This window comes from Nicotiana tabacum, chromosome 18 (genome assembly GCF_000715075.1).
Source record: "Nicotiana tabacum cultivar K326 chromosome 18, ASM71507v2, whole genome shotgun sequence".
Lineage (NCBI taxonomy): Eukaryota > Viridiplantae > Streptophyta > Magnoliopsida > Solanales > Solanaceae > Nicotiana > Nicotiana tabacum.
Genome location: NC_134097.1, coordinates 25,969,336 through 25,986,123, shown reverse-complemented (window position 1 = coordinate 25,986,123; position 16,788 = coordinate 25,969,336).

The window sequence follows — 16,788 nt, the reverse complement described above, 5'->3', positions numbered from 1 at the left end:
CCCAAGAAGATACGAATAAATCAGTAAGAGATAAAAGTCCCAAAATTTGTGAAGTCCTTAGAACAGTACGAGTCCTGTCAAAGGAGAAGCTGACTATGCATAGGACTCCTAGAAAATCTTGAAGTCCAAGAGTTTAAATACGATCTATTTTGGACTTCTGAGATTATCCTTTTACAAATCAACTGAAGAACTACATTTTGTACACTCTAGTCAAGTGCCAATATTGCGTTCTTCTTGAGTCAGTCTAGTGCATGTGTTTTAGGAAATTGAGTTGTAATCAAGTGTCACAGACAATTAGTGAGTAGGAGTGAGTGTTTGTTTTACAAGTTAGAGTAACTTATAAATCAAATAGTCATAGTAGGAGTACTACAAAGTATTGAATTACAGTCTTGTAATCGATACATTTTGGTTAATTATTCTAGTGGAGTTGAAGTTGAAAATCCTACGCAGTATATCGTGGTTTTTACACATTTTGGGCCGGATGATTTTCCACGTAAAAATCACTACATTTACTTTATTGCTTATTTTAATTCACGTCTAAGGAACACGATAAAAAAATCAAATTTTGTAGTAATTCATACGTCACTCAAACTGACAAAACAATATTTGGAAACCTTATTTCTCGATGTTCAACGCTTTGGGAAAAGCGCAAAGGAAGAAGTGGTTGAGCTTCACTAGATACTGCTCGACTATAGCCTACGTGAAAGGGGTCAATCCCTTATTAATTAGTATACAGATGGAGGAGTATACCACCACGTACTCCACCATAATTCTAGTTAGTTTATGGTGAAAGGTTTCTTCACATTATGACCTAAATTTCTTAAAGCAATAAGATATTACTTGAAAATGACAAGCTTTTACCCCTAAAATCACTTTGATTCACTTAATATGCAGTATCATTGATTGGTCCAAAACAATCAGCTAATTGAGTATTTCATGCCCTTGCTGATGATGTGTTCCAAGATTTTGAAATTAAACCGTGAAACTATTGGCAAAGAAGATTTGATGATTGAGTTGCTGAAGCAAGACTTTCATCAAAGAAATAGAAAAATAAAAAAAATAAATGTGCAAAACAAGGGAATTCAACATCTAATATATATATTTATAATAAAAAACTGTGTAATTTTTTAGCAAAGGTTCGGACGAACCCCTTCTACCCCTTATTCCCCCCTAATTAGAAAGGCTCATCAGTGGTTGCTAATGAAGGAGAGAAGGCCAAGAAAATGAGTAAAACCAAGAGCAAAGCTGGAATGAAGAGAAGCAAAAGTGGCGGTGGCGGAAGGGGCGGCAGCACCAGTGGCAATACCAAGAGACATAGCGTTAGAATCGCCATGAATGCTATAACCCAAAGTCTCAGGTTCTTCAACATCAACTTCTTCTGGAAACGCTTCATCAGTGTACTCTTCATAGTATAATTATGTACGCATAACATGCGTGGATGAAGGTGTAGTAATACAGTCGTCCACTAGCAATATTGTCGGCGTTAAGCCTGAAATCGTATAGTTCAAAGCATCTGATCACTAAGGCCACGGATTTGTTCTCTTATATACTCCATCTCTCTCTGTGTTTTGCCAGTATGGAATTTATCTAAAGTATTACTGAAGGAGTTGAATATAAAGGTGGTAAAGGATAGAGGTTTAGATTTTTTTTTTGTGGGAGGGGGGTTGGGGGGGGGGGGGGTTGAATATTTTAGGTATAACGGGTCATCATCAACTTAAGGCCAATTCAAATAATACAGGCATGATATCAAAAGTTTGGGGTTGGATTCATTGTACAACAGATTTAAAAAATGTTTTTCTTACTGTTTGCAAGAATCCTCGTGTCATTAGAATAATCACAACTTGATATTCACAACTTGACATTGTTATATATATATGTCCTTTAGGAAGCAGCCCTAGTTGGGGATTTCTTCTTGTTTTTTCCAATACTTAAATTGTTACTCATTTGGTTTGTCTTCCATGCATGACTTCTATATTAGTTACTCCTTTTTATTGTGTTTGATGTGATAAAAGTCATAATTTATGGAAATAATTTTTTAATGTTTGATTGAGGAGCAAAACGTATTTTCACAAACACTAGATGTAAAGGTTTTATAATAATATTACCAAATCAGATATAACAACCCCAATCCAATCTCACAAGTCAAGTCAGAAAAAAGTAGTGTGTACTCAAATCTTACCCCTACCTTATAAGATAGAGAGGCTATATCCTCGGCTCAAGAGAAGATAAAGAAAAGAAAGAAATAAGAGGGAGAACAAGAAAAGGAAAGGAGACAAAAAAGAAAAAGAAGAGATGAAAAGGAAGAAGTAGCACAAAAAATAACAATAGAAAAATAAGATAGCTCAGTAAGGAAAGTGGAAACTCCCCACTATCTACTAACCTTCTATTTTAATTCTCGACCTTCACATCCTCCTATTCAGGGTTATGTACTCAGTAAGCTGAACTAGCAGCGCCATGTACCTATTTAATCAACTCTCCCCGATACTTCTTAGGCCTACCCCTACCTCTTCTCAAACTCGCCATGGCCAACCTCTCACACCTCCTAATAGAGGCATCAATGCTTCTCTTCTTCATATGCCTGAATTATCTCAGCCTCAACTCCCCCATCTTATCCTCCACAGAAGACACTCTCACTTTATCCCGAATAACCTCATTCCTAATCTTTGCAAATCATATAGTGTTTTTTTTAATAAGGTGCAAGTGTTGGACGGAGTTGTGTAACAATGAGAATTAATAATTAAGTTAGTTGTTAGGATAAGTGAGAAAAGCCATGTCAAAAATATATTTAAAAAAGAACAACTTTGGTCATGTTATAACACACCTGCACTGCGTTAACTATTTGTTGCATGCATTTCGCATACTGTAACTGAAACAGCTTGGTAAAACAGAAAATGTCCTCTTATTTTGAGCACATGTTATATACATCTTTAAATTAAAGGACAATAATATATCTGTTATAAAATAAAGACTATAAAGTAAAGACAAGTATAGAGAGAAACTGATATATTATTCGAATTCAAACTCATGTACATAATGAACTGAAATCTCTTCTATTTATAGAAGAAAGAAAACTGCTGTGTAAGCTGCTACGCAAGTTGCTGTGTAAGCTGCTACTACAAGCTGTTGTGTAAGCTGCTACGCAAGCTACTGTGTAAGCTGCTACTGCAAGTTGCTGTGTAAGCTGCTACTATACCAGATATGGATAATCTTCTACCTAGGGTAATGTTTATCCATAACCGGGTACCGAAGTGATAAGCTTCTTCAGGAAGCTTATTTCCAATTGAGTACTAAATAGATAAACATATTTACGGTGGAGTCCCATATGGATAAGCTTCTTCAGGAAGCTTATTTACAACAGAGTACTAAATGAACATCCATAATATAATATATTTATAACACTCCCCCTTGGATGTTCATTAAAAGATAATGTGTCTCATTAAAACCTTACTAGGAAAAACCACGTGGGAAAAAAATCCTAGTGAAGGAAAAAGAGTACACATATTTAGTAAGACGCATTGCTAGGTGCCTCATTAAAAACCTTATAAGGAAAACCCCATGGGAAAAAACCTTAGTAAGGGAAAAAGAGTGCATCACGTATTTTACTCCCCCTGATGAAAACCTTGTTTCAAATATCCGCATTCCAATCTTGTATACCATCTTCTCAAAAGTTGAAGTTGGCAAAGATTTAGTGTATAAATCTACTGGATTATCACTTGAACGGATTTGTTGCACATCAATGTCACCATTTTTCCGAAGATCGTGTGTATAGAATAATTTTGGTGAAATGTGCTTCGTTCTATCTCCTTTTAAAAATCCTCTCTTCAATTGGGCTATGCATGCAGCATTGTCTTCGTATAAAATTGTGGGTCTTTTCTCACATTTCAAACCACATTTTTCTCGAATAAAATGAATTATTGATCTCAACCATACGCATTCCCTACTTGCTTCATGAATAGCTATTATCTCAGCGTGATTTGAAGAAGTAGCAACAATAGATTGCTTTGTGGAGCACCATGATATGATAGTACCTCCATATGTAAATATGTAGCCAGTTTGAGATCGAGCTTTATGGGGATCAGATAAATAACCTGCATCTGCATTACTAATACGATCTGCACCACTTTTGTTAGCATTATCAAGATAAATAAGTGCATCATCTACACCGAGATAGAGTATTTCAGGACCAAGGAGCTTTTCATCCTCTTCTAGAGGTTGGAACGGATCCTTATTCACTTCAAGTGATTGAATATTCATTGATGTACTTAATGGGTACACTTTGTCCATGTAAAAGTATTTTTAAGACCCTCTTGGAGCTCTTCCGGAGTTCCAATAAGATTTATGTCACCAACATAAATAGCAAGTGTAACAAATTTTGATGACATTTTCTTTATAAAAATACATGGACAAATAACATAATTTATGTAACTTTCTTTCAGCAAATATTTACTGAGGCGATTATACCACATGCGCACAGATTGCTTTAAACCGTACAAAGATCTTTATAATTTGATCGAGTACATTTTTCAAGACTTTGAATTATATGCTTCGGGCATTTTCAGTCCTTCAAGGATCTTCATATAGATTTAGCCAAATAAGTCATATAGGTTAAGACTTGTATCTAAATAGTATGACATCTTCAAGTGTCTGGACTGCTAGTCCGATCCTCACAATCTTTTACAATATTGTGCACTATATTGTATTAAATATATCGTCGACGATCATTTTGTGTCAGTTCCAAAGCGACATAACTTGTGGATATCTCATCACTTTCTTTATTTTCAGGTACCTGAACTTTTTCGGGAGTTTCATGAATTATTATGTCGTGGGCTCTTCTAGAGCTTATTTCCTCCTCATTTTGATCATTAGCTCCTACTATTTTTCAAGGATTGTTATCTTTGGAACCGATTGGTCTACCACGCTTCATGCGTACAGTAAACTCTATCCTTCAGGGACTTTAATTTTAATAGGAGCATTTGCAGCTGAAATATGATATTTAATTTTGGATCAGCAAATGCTTCTGGCATTCGACTTGAATTATCTTCTAAGTGAGGATCATGATAATTCGATTCATATAGCATATTTTCAACTGTTTATTCTATCCCCCAAATATTAGAAAAACTAACGTATATCCCCAATTATCTTTGGGAAACATATCTTTGTGTATTATGGTAGAGAAATTAATCATATACCATGCAACAAAAGATAGTAAAAATATTTGGTTTCTGATCCTAAACCAATTGTGAAGGGAGGACCTATCATATATTGTTGATTTGATGCATACAAGTGTTGTTATATGCAATTTAGAAAATCTTAGACCAACACATGAAGCTTTGTTCTCATAAGCAATGGTTTAGCCCTTAATAGGAGGTATTCAATGCTAAACTAGCTTGGATATAAACCAGCATTATCAAGATGAACTGTCTTGATTTCATAATCTGAAAATTATGCTCTTAATCGAGAAAAGCAATTCCAAATGCCAAACTGCAGGTTGACAATAATTACACATGTAACCATCTCATATATGCACCAATAAGTGGTTCACAGGATAGGTGAACGGGCCCATATTCACCTTTTATATATTTCAGAATCAGGGGTCTTAGTCCCAACTTTAGCTGGTATAATCAATTCATTATGAGAACAAGCAACACATGAGAATTCCTGAAGAATCTTCTAGTTCTTTAGTATATGCTTATCTGAATTCTCAAATAGCTCATTTAAAAATGGCAAATGAAAACTTCAAGTTTATCATGTCATGTGTTATCTCTTAGTAAACGTCTGGTTTACTATGGCATAAACTTTTGCTTTAGTAAACTTCTGGTTTACTGTGATACATGATATAGTACAAATTAAATAATAAGGCGGGTAACTTCTCACATACATATTATTTTACCCCCTATGATTGTGGAAACATGAAGATTATCAATCTTCCAATCATTTGTAGTCTCAATATGATAGCCATTTGTATTAGTAAACTTCAGGTTTACTACAACATATGTTTTGACCATAATCATATAATATGAATGACATATTTGTATATAAACTCTTCGAGAGCCTTCATTTATTATCCACAATTTAATATTTATCAGATACTACTGGTGTCATATGTCTTCTAGACAAACAGTTAGCTCTTCAGGAGTTGTTGATATATTTTGTACTATCAAATATTGCTCAGACACTTCTGGTATCATGAGAGAAATTCTTAATAAAATGAACATTATAAAGACATTATAAATTTATAAATGTAAGAAATTAAAAATTTCAGTATTTTTACCACCAACTTTGTGATAAATATCTCATTCAGGGAGAAACGCCATTAACGTCTGAATATTTTATATCAAAGCGACAACCACATAATCATTACATCCTTCAGGGAAAGATACATGAGTTGTTATTTCCTTCGGGGAACTCGATAACTAACCATAAAATATTAATGTGGTTGTAGTACAAAGCATTCTACAAGAATGCTTTTTGCCTTAGAATGATATTTAATAAAATTATTCAAGATATTTTACGTACAACGAGTACGTGCGGTAGTGATCTTTATGCCACAAAAATAAAATTTATATCCTTTGTTATTCTACCTCTTCAGGAGGTGAGTTGTGGTATTTCTTCATTCACTCCATGGAATGAAAATGTGCTTCAAAAATAACTTTGAATAGCTTATTATTTTGTTTAAGCACAGAAAGACACAGTTTCATAATATTTTCCTGCTTCAGGAGAAAATTTCAATTGTGTTACTTCTTCAGGAGCAAATTTAAAATACGAAATATTGAGTATATATTCCTTCAATCATATTGCCTCTTCTGGAGGTGAATTGTAATATATTCACATAAAAAACGTGTTCCTATTTACGCCCTTTATTAATATTGTCACATTTACTTCAGGAATGGGCTAATATTTATCAAAAGTTCTCATCCTTCAGGGAACAAAACATAATTATTTGAACATGCATTAATCACACCAAATCGTGTGATGTCTTAGAAGCTCTTTTACGATAATGCTACTTCAGGAGCAAATCGAGGCATGCATGTACTGTAGAGAATATTTCTCTAGTTTATCTTCAATTGTAACCATAGAAAGCCTAAATTATCACTTCTGGTGATCATAGGCATATACCACTTCTGGTAGTTAACAAAATATAATTATAATGAGATATACGAAATATAACCACTTCTGGTGGTTGTATATTTCTTGCAAACTCTGCTGGAGTATAAGTGGATCTAACAATGTCATCCACTTTATAGTTTCCTATGCAATATTACTCTTCTGGAGTAAAATTAAAATCTTAATTCGAAAACGAGTAAGTGAAAAACGAAACATAAAGATATATAAATTATAGTGTTTTAAAATTCATAAAATGCTCCAGAATCTCGTCCAATGATTATGACTCACTTACTAGGTTCCTAAGTACCTTTTTTATTTTATTTTAATGGTAGTAGCACACATAGCAAGTAAAACGCATAACTTATCTTTGATGGTGTCTGCTAGACCCATCATATCAAGATGAATTTCAGCATCAAACACCCAAGACACGTAGCTTTTGCCCGATATATCCAATACTACAAATTCACGTTTAGAAATATTTGACATTATTTACAAAAAGAAAGTTCGTACCTTTGATACTTTCAAAGTATTTGCTCGAGATGGCAGAGTCTCGTGCTGATAACGTGTTATAAAATAAAGACTATAAAGAAAAGACAAGTATAGAGAGAAACTGATATATTATTCGAATTCAAACTCATGTACATATTGAACTGAAATCTCTTCTATTTATAGAATAAAGGAAGTTGCTGTGTAAGCTGCTACTGCAAGTTGCTGTGTAAGCTGCTACTATACCAGATATGGATAATCTTCTACCTAGGGTAATGTTTATCCATAACCGGGTACCGAAGTGATAAGCTTCTTCAGGAAGCTTATTTCCAATTGAGTACTAAATAGATAAACATATTTACGGTGGAGTCCCATATGGATAAGCTTCTTCAGGAAGCTTATTTACAATGGAGTACTAAATGAACATCCATAATATAATATATTTATAACAATATCTTGATTATTTATTCCATTGTTGAATACTAAAACGTCCTAATCACATTTTTCATATGGGATTTATAGCCCGTTTGGCCAAGCTGCAAAAATCAGCTTATTTTGAAAAGTGTTTTTTTTTTCAAAAGTACTTTTCTGAAAAGTATTTTTGGTGAGAAGCAGTTTGTGTTTGGCTAATTAGTTTGAAAAACACTTCTGAGCAGCAATTAGTGTTTGACCAAGCTTTAAAGAACTGCTTCTAAGTGTATTTTTCTCAAAAGTGCTTCTCAAAAAAATACTTTTGGAGAGAAGCTAGTTTTTTCTGCTTCTCCAAAACTGCTTCTGCTTCTCCTTAAAAACACTTTTTTCCATTCCAAAAGCTTGACCAAACATCTCAATTTTTGGCAAAAGTGTTTTTGGCCCAAAAAAAAGCATTTTTGACCAAAAAGAAGCTTGGCCAAACAGGCTATTAGACTTCTTTGCCGCTAACTTTAGCCTCAGCTAGTAACATCCTTTCTAGGTAACTTATCGACGATATTAGTCATATTAATGTGAATCGCAAATCAAATCCCACCAAAATTAACCATGACCACAGATTTAAGATGGCTATTTGTTGGTTACTTGATACTGAAAGATTAGTTTATGAAAATTGAACTTTTATAAGATTACGAAAAAATCTCACTCCGATGGTACAAGGTGAATTTCTCCCAAAAATATCACTTTGATGATTTTTTTCTATTATTTTTATGAAATAAAAATTCAAATACATTTATTATTATTATTATTATTATTATTATTATTATTATTATTATTATTATTATTATTATTATTACTTATCATATATATATATATATATATATATATATATATATATATATATATATATATATATATATATATATATATATTAACTTAGTTAATAATTTATTTTATTTAGTATGATAATGACATGAATTATCTCAGAGCCATTATTGTTGTTGGTACAAGGTAATTAAACTTGACTTTGGTTCTTGAACACACTCATAGCTTTATCACTTGAAAGTAAAGTAACACTTAATAAGTTCTTGATGGCAAAGTATCTTCAAACATAGGATTGCAACTGTTGACGCTTCTACCTCTTACCTTTTGCTTCTACTACAAACCTAATTAAAATAATTAACCACATTTACATTTATTTTTGTCTGAGTTCATGAGGTTATTCCAATTACAATCAGCTAAAAACTCGGCACCCTTGAATTTTTTCTCTAGTGTGTACGCACTTACACATTGAGTATTTGTTACTTCCTTTATACACTTTGGATTTCGAGAGTTAAACTTATTAAGCTTGACCATGAATTTAAATATAAATTTTTTAATTTTTTGAGTTAAAATTTACATATTTAAAAATTATAAAAAAGTATTAATATAAGTTATAGTAATTAACAATTCAAAATATTGAGACACACACAAACGTATGGAGGACTGATCGGGTGGATAATGTTAAGTGAACACGTCATCAAAAAAAATTACGTACAATGAAGGGGGACATGGACCTTACCTCCTGAGAAAATGATATGAAAGGCAAGGTAATGAAAATATATCCTACCTCTCATATCTACAAAAGAATGTACATCAACTCACAAAAAAATTGGCTTTATCGTACCTAATTTTAAAATTAGGTAATTGCCATTAATCCAGCTGGAAAGGTCCTTTAACATTTGTTGAGAGTTGATGATAAGTATAGTAATAGCCACTGCTCCCGTCTTTTGCTGCATTTTTTGACAAAGTATCAGCCACTTGGTTTGCTTCCCTGAAGCAGTGTGCAATGGTAACTTCGACATGGTTCATGAGCCTAGTCATATCTTCAATGAAGCCTTTTAAAATGGAGATTGTTAGTGTTTCTAGTAATGAGCATATTGGCTACTATCTGCGAGTCAATCTCCAGATAGAAGTCATTATACCCCTGTTGTATACACCATTGAACTCCTACTTTAGCGGCCATTGCTTCAGTGCTATTGTTGGTATTGCTTTGGATGGAAAAGAGGATGCCATTATCAGATCACCTTCTTCGTTTCTAACAATGCCTCCTATTCCAGCTCTTCCTGTTTCTTTTATATAGCTTCCATCAGTATTGATTTTTATTCTTCCAGTGAGAGGTTTTTGCCAGGTTACTTGATGCACTATTGGAGTCGGGTTCCAATGCTCTGCTTTCTCACAGAATATAGGCCATGGACATGTAACTTTGCATTTGGGGAAGGCCATACTCAAAGCTGTTGGATAGTCCACATTACTTGATGCTCCATTTTCCTCGGTTGGAACTTCTTTTGCTCGCCATATCTACCTGATGTCCAACTTTTCCATATTTCCCAGTTAATGGCTAATGGTGCTGCTCGAAGAATGAACTTGTGGATATTGTTCTTAGGTTTCTCGTCCCACCAATTTTTGAGAACTCTTCTAACTGGCCAGGTTTCATATTTGATGCCCATAGGAGCTCCGAAGCTATTTCAGAGAAATTTGGTTGCATCCCCCTCAATGAAGACATATTGAATGGTATCCTCTTTAGGACTTTGACAACACCTGTATCTAGAAATAATTTGATTACCAAATTTAGCAATAACTTCATCAAAACGAAACTTACCAAGGTACAATCTCCAAGAAAAGAAAGAGATTTTTAAAAGGTATGCAATTGAGGCAAATCTTGTTTAATGCTTCATTCTTTTGCTTCCTGCTTCTAATCTTCTACCAAGCACTCTTGTTAGTATAGTGGCCGCCAGATTCAACATCCCAAATGGCATAGTCATCCTTGTTAGAATTTCCTAGAGTAATGTCTCTGATTTTTAGAGTTGTGCGGTCATCAAGTGTATTAGTCAATTTTGTCATAATAATAACCCTCCTCCATAATGAATTCCCTCACAGTGGTGCTCTTGCTCTTTCTTCTAAAGGGAATAGATCTGCTAGAGCACCTTTTTCCGACCAATTATCCCACCAAAAACTACAAGTGCCTTTGTTAACTTTCCAATATGTACACCTTTTCACTTTGCTCCTTATTTGAGTCATGCGTTTCCATGCATGTGAATTTTCCGATGTCCATTTCTTAGCCAGTGGATGTGACCTAATGCAATATTTAGCTCTAAGGTATGATGCCCATAAGGAGTCTACAGTTCTAAATCTCCACCATTTTTTTATGGTGATAGTGTTGCTGATGTCTTCCATGGACCTAACACCAATTCCTCCATCATCCTTAGGGAAGCAAAGATTACTCCAAGAGCTCCAATGATACTTTCTCTTTTCACCTGCAGAACCCCAGAAAAAGTTAGCAAGATCTCTTTCAATTAATTTTAATATACCCTTTGGGGGGCTCATAGCAGATAGAATATAAATCGAAAGGGATTGGAGAACACTTTTTTTGAGGACCATACGCCCCCCACAAGTCAAAAGCCTGCCTTGCGACCCATTCAATCTCTTAGCAATTTTGTCCACTATAGGATCAAAGTAGGAAAGTTTCTTTCTCCCCACATATAATGGGCAGCCAAGGTAGTTGAAGGAAATTTTTTTATTCAGGAATCCAATAGCTTCCCTCATTCTATTGAACCTATGGGCTCTTTCTTTAGGATCGGTGAGAAAGAAACTTTTTTCTTTGTTTACTTTTTGCCCAAAAGCTTTCTCATATTTGCTAATCTACTTCATGATCAGCCTTATAGACTTATGGTTACCCCCAATGAAGATTACTATATCATCGGTATAGGTAAGGTAATTGATTTTGGGTCCCCTTTGGTTCATGTCAAAAAGGGTAAAGTCATGATTGGAAAGAAGCTTGTTGAGAGACCTATAACACTTCTGCCGCAATAATGAACAAGGAGGGAAATATAGGGTCTCCTTGCTTAAGGCCTTGTGAAGAGGTAAAGAATCCCTTCCTTGTGCCATTGATTACTATAGAGTACCACACATCCGATATCAATCTCCATAAAATATCAATTCATTGTTCGGCAAAAATAAATCTTCTCACCACTGAGGCTAAGAATGACCAAGATAATCTATTGTAAGCCTTGGCCATGATTAGCTTCATGATAATATTGCTCCCTCTGTTTTCCTTGCCAATACCTTGTATGATTTCTTGAACAAGCATGATGTTCTCTATTATGAGTTTACCCTTCACAAAACCACTCTGATTTTTTGAAATAATTATTGGAAGGAGACCATTAAGTCTGGCTGCCAACACCTTAGTGATGATGTTGGTTGTGAAATTAGTTAGACTAATGGGCCTAAGTTCAGAGAAAATGGTTGGAGACTCTCCACTTTTGGTAGAAGAACCAAACATGAATGAGAGTAGAACTTAGTAAGATTTTTGCCGTTAAAAACTTCCTGAATAAAGGCTATGATGTCTTCCTTGATAATCTCCCAGCAGCTTTGAAAGAAAACTCCATTGAAGTCAAATGGACCAGCTGCACTATTGGAATTCAGACTGAACCCAGCAACTTTGATTTCACTCATTTATGGAATAGCAATCAAGGACTCATTCTCCTCTATCGAATTACAATTAGGGATGCATTCTAGGAGTTGATCATTCATGACTGGATCCTCTATGTTAAACAAACTTTCAAAATGTTTTGTGGCAGCCTTGGTAATTTTGTCATCGCCTTTGACCCACCCGTTCCTGTGATTTTTAATTCTATGGAGGTACAATCTTTTTCTTTTGTGTCTAAGCACATTGTGAAATAGCTAGTGTTGTAGTCTCCTTCATGAAACCATTTTATCTGTGACTTTTGCCTTAAAATACTTTCCTGTACTCCAAGCCATTTAATGTACTCCATATAAGCTTTATTTAATTCTTCCCTGCAGTCTTCAATGTTCATGTGAAGGTCGAATTCTTCAAGTTGTTGCACATTTGCTTCCCAATTGTTGAACTGGTCGTAGATGACTCCTAATCTTTCCCTGGACCACTGGCCAAGCCTTTTACTAAGGGTATGTAGTTTGCATTTCAATCTCCACATAGCATTACTTGTGACATGTGTGCTCCAATTGTTCTGGATGAACTCTAAAAATCTGGTTGTTGCACCTAGAGATTAAGGAACCTGAAGTATTTAATCACTTCCTGCTGCTCAATGTGACATTTCATAAGGAGAGGTCGATGATCTGAACCATTACTTACTAAATGCCTAATATAATTATTTTGAAACTTTTGCATCCATTCATCATTAACTAGAACTATGTCGAGCCTTTTACAAATTCTTTTGCTGGGTCTTCGATTGCTGCACCAAGTAAACCTAGGTCCAATATAGCCTAAGTCCACAAGGCCACAGTATTTCCATAGTAGGAGTTAAATCAATGCTTCTATGAGCTCGATGAGGTCTGCCCCCAGCTTCTCTTCTGAGTCCATGATTACATTGAAATCTCCTCCAATGCACCATGGGCCAGCAATGTCAATTGCTAATGTCTTCAATATTGGCCCAAAGATCTTTTCACTCCCTGGCATTACACTTGGCATACACAGCAGTAACATGAATATCACTCCTATCTTTGTCTTTAATACGTAAAGTGAGTTGTTGATCCTCGTTTGCAGCTATATCCGCCTGACAATTCCAGAAATACCATATTTGGCCATTGGTATTTGCTAAGAAGTGTTAAAAGCCCAAGAAGTTTTTGTAGTCCTCAATCTTTCTACTATCAATGAAAGGTTCAAAGATAGCAACAAAGTCATTTTTATTGATGTTGATCAATTTTTTTAATATGTGAATAGTCTTTTTGGACCTTACCCCTCTAATATTCCAGAAAATTGCACTAATAATAGAAAACTAAAGGTTAGAGGTCCTTATTTTAGCTTCTTTCCTCTGTGGAACAGGAGTGTTATTCTCTATGACACTTTTTCCTTTTCCTCTTTTTCTGCTTCTTCCTCTATCATTAGGTGAGCAATTACCATTTTCAGTCTCCTCTTCATTTTGAGTATTTCCTGAGTTCCCTGCATTTCCTCTTTCTATATCTTTTTTTGGTTCTATATGTACTTCATCGAGCTGCTGTTGATTTACTCATTCCTCCAAATTTTTCTGCTTGTCGCAACTAGAAGTATTGTTACAGCATAAGTCCACAACCAATTGGATTAGTGGTGCCTTTTTGAGCTCAGTGTCAATGCTACTTGTCTGAAAGTTTTGGAGTCTATGTTCCCTCTCCCTTGTTTCAAATGTATCATCTTCACATTGTTCTCTTCTGTCATACATTTCATCTTGTGTACTCTCCAGGTGCTCTTGGTCAGAACTCAATCTTTTTTCTTTATTTTTACTAGAATCACATCTGATATGCCTCCATTGTTGCTCTCCACCATTTCTTATGAAGTAGTTTTGGGCATTACCTTGTTAGGCTGCCTTTTATGAGCTTCCCTTACATTGTTGGTCAAGCTGTTCTCTTCTGGCATTGTCCCTTTATCTTTGTCCAAAACCCCTGTAGAAAAATTCTTCTTGCCTTGATTTTCCTTTGCTTGTTCATCATAATTCGATTTAGTGAACTCTTTAAGCAATTCTTCAACTACTGTATAAGGGGGCATTTGTATTTTGCTTTTATTGTTCATGTTATTCTTCTTCTTACTCTTTCTTTTGCACAACAACAGGTTTGAAAAGAACTATACTTTTTTTGTGCAGCATTTTTTATCTTCTTCTTCTGTTTACACTTCTTGTTGATTATTCTCCCTTTGCCGATTGATTCATCTTGTTGTTCTTCTTCTTGATCAGAGTTCTTCTTCTTTTCAACATGTTCTTTGGCTCTTTCCTCGGCGTTTCTTTTTTTTTTCTTCCTATTTCTATTAGTGTTGGGAACTTGCCATTGATTCTTGTCATTAACTTCCTTGGTATTCTGCCCAAGACTAATACCCTTGTTAAAGGTACTAGCTTATCCCCTTCCCTTATTCAGCTGATCCACTTGTTTTGCCTGACTCCCATTGGTTTTACTAGCTTTGATTCTTTTTGATTCCCAGCATCTCCTTGTTTTTTTTTTCATTATTGGCATTCTTCTCTTCTGATTTCTTATTTTTGGCTTCCTTTTTCTTTTGCCTTTCCTTCTCCAGAATTCTACATTGAACTACTGAATGGCCCAAAATCCTGCAATGTTTACAGTATCTTGGAGCTCCCTCATGCTCCAATTTCTAACTGAATCCCTTAAGAATGTTCGATTCATCCTCCTGCCCAACCCACACAGATTGAAGACGCGACTTTATTAGATCCACCTCCACTCTAACCTTGGCCATCCCTGGTCAAGTTCCAAGCCGTGGTGAAGTCCATTGATAGAGGAACACCAACTGGGCTCAAAATCTACTTTATGTAATACCACGTATGGCAGTGAAATGGAAGACCCGGCAGAAGTACCCAAATTGGTATTGTTGGGGAATCCTTCTCGGTCTAAAATCTGGAGTCCATTTTTGTAGCCACATGACCATTCCATCAATTTCAATAGATTATCTGTACCATACAGTTTTGCAATCTTGGTTGTTAGTAACATCGATGAAGACAGTGCGGAAATCACAGGCCCCAATTTTGACCTCTCCTTTAAGAGAGATTTTCTCTGCAAAAACAGACCTAATCCTCTCTATATTTGGGCGATTTCTTAGAAACTTGCCGATGACAGTGAATTTACATTCCCCAGCCATCACACCATAGTAATCAGTAGATTTAAAGATGATAGCGGGCATACCCTTATGGGTAATGCTCCTTGCCTTGACATTCGGATCCCCCAATCGTTTTACCTTTGGATTTTGCAGGAGCTGCTACTGCAGATGCATAATCGACCTTCTAAGGAATTTCTTTCTCAGAGTTGGTCGCCATCATAGTAGGGGAAGTGGGAATTATTTGACGCACTGGGTGCCCGTCGGCGTGCCCATTAGACGATGCGTAGCACCACTTTCCCCAGATTGGGAAAATTTAGTTACCTTTGGGGGAAATAACGTTTATTGTACGGAGAGCATTTTATTTTTCTAGTGAGAGAATTTTTTTATAAAAAAAAATTGATACTATTGTTGTGCTTCACCCAATGATTTCCTAAGCCAAAGACCTGCTAAAAAAACTCCATATATTTGCAACAATTCAACTCGTTGTTTCAAACATTTAATTGTAAATCTAGGAAATAAAATGAGCTATGAGTTTTAAGGCAAGTTTAGAATCCATAAATTTTAAATTCTCGATCCGCCTCAGTCAAGAGTGAGCCAATCAGGACAGCCCGGTGCACGAAACACCCTCCATTCACGTACTGTCCAGAAAAGGGCCACATTCTAAAGGGTATGATGTAGGACGCCTATATACTCTTATAAAGGGAAGAGTTGGAGTAATGGTAAAGATAATTGAGCTTCAGAAACCTTAGTTGCACCATATAAAGCTTGCATCAATAAAGTACCATTCACTTACTCTTATCTCCTACTAGTTTTGGACTACTACTGATTTAGAGCAGCAATATATAGCCAGATCTATTCGCAAAGGCAACTTGTGGATCGGACGTACACCATTGCAAACCTAAAAAATTCTTGAAATGGCAGAATGTTTCTAAGTATTTAAAAAATCACAAACCTTCACAACTAGAATCAGCTAAGATCGCTTGAAGTATTCATGACAAATTAATATTACTCGACGCCATAACTGTTAGGGTTTTATCCTGAATACTTAATCTATTAGGACTCTCTTTCTTGAAAGAAGGGAAAAAACTCCTAAATGAAATAAATTCTGTAATATGCGATATTGATATTTAGCTTAAAGTATATATATATTTATATGTATATCGCTTCAAGTTTTACTCGGGTTTCATGGATTTCGAATG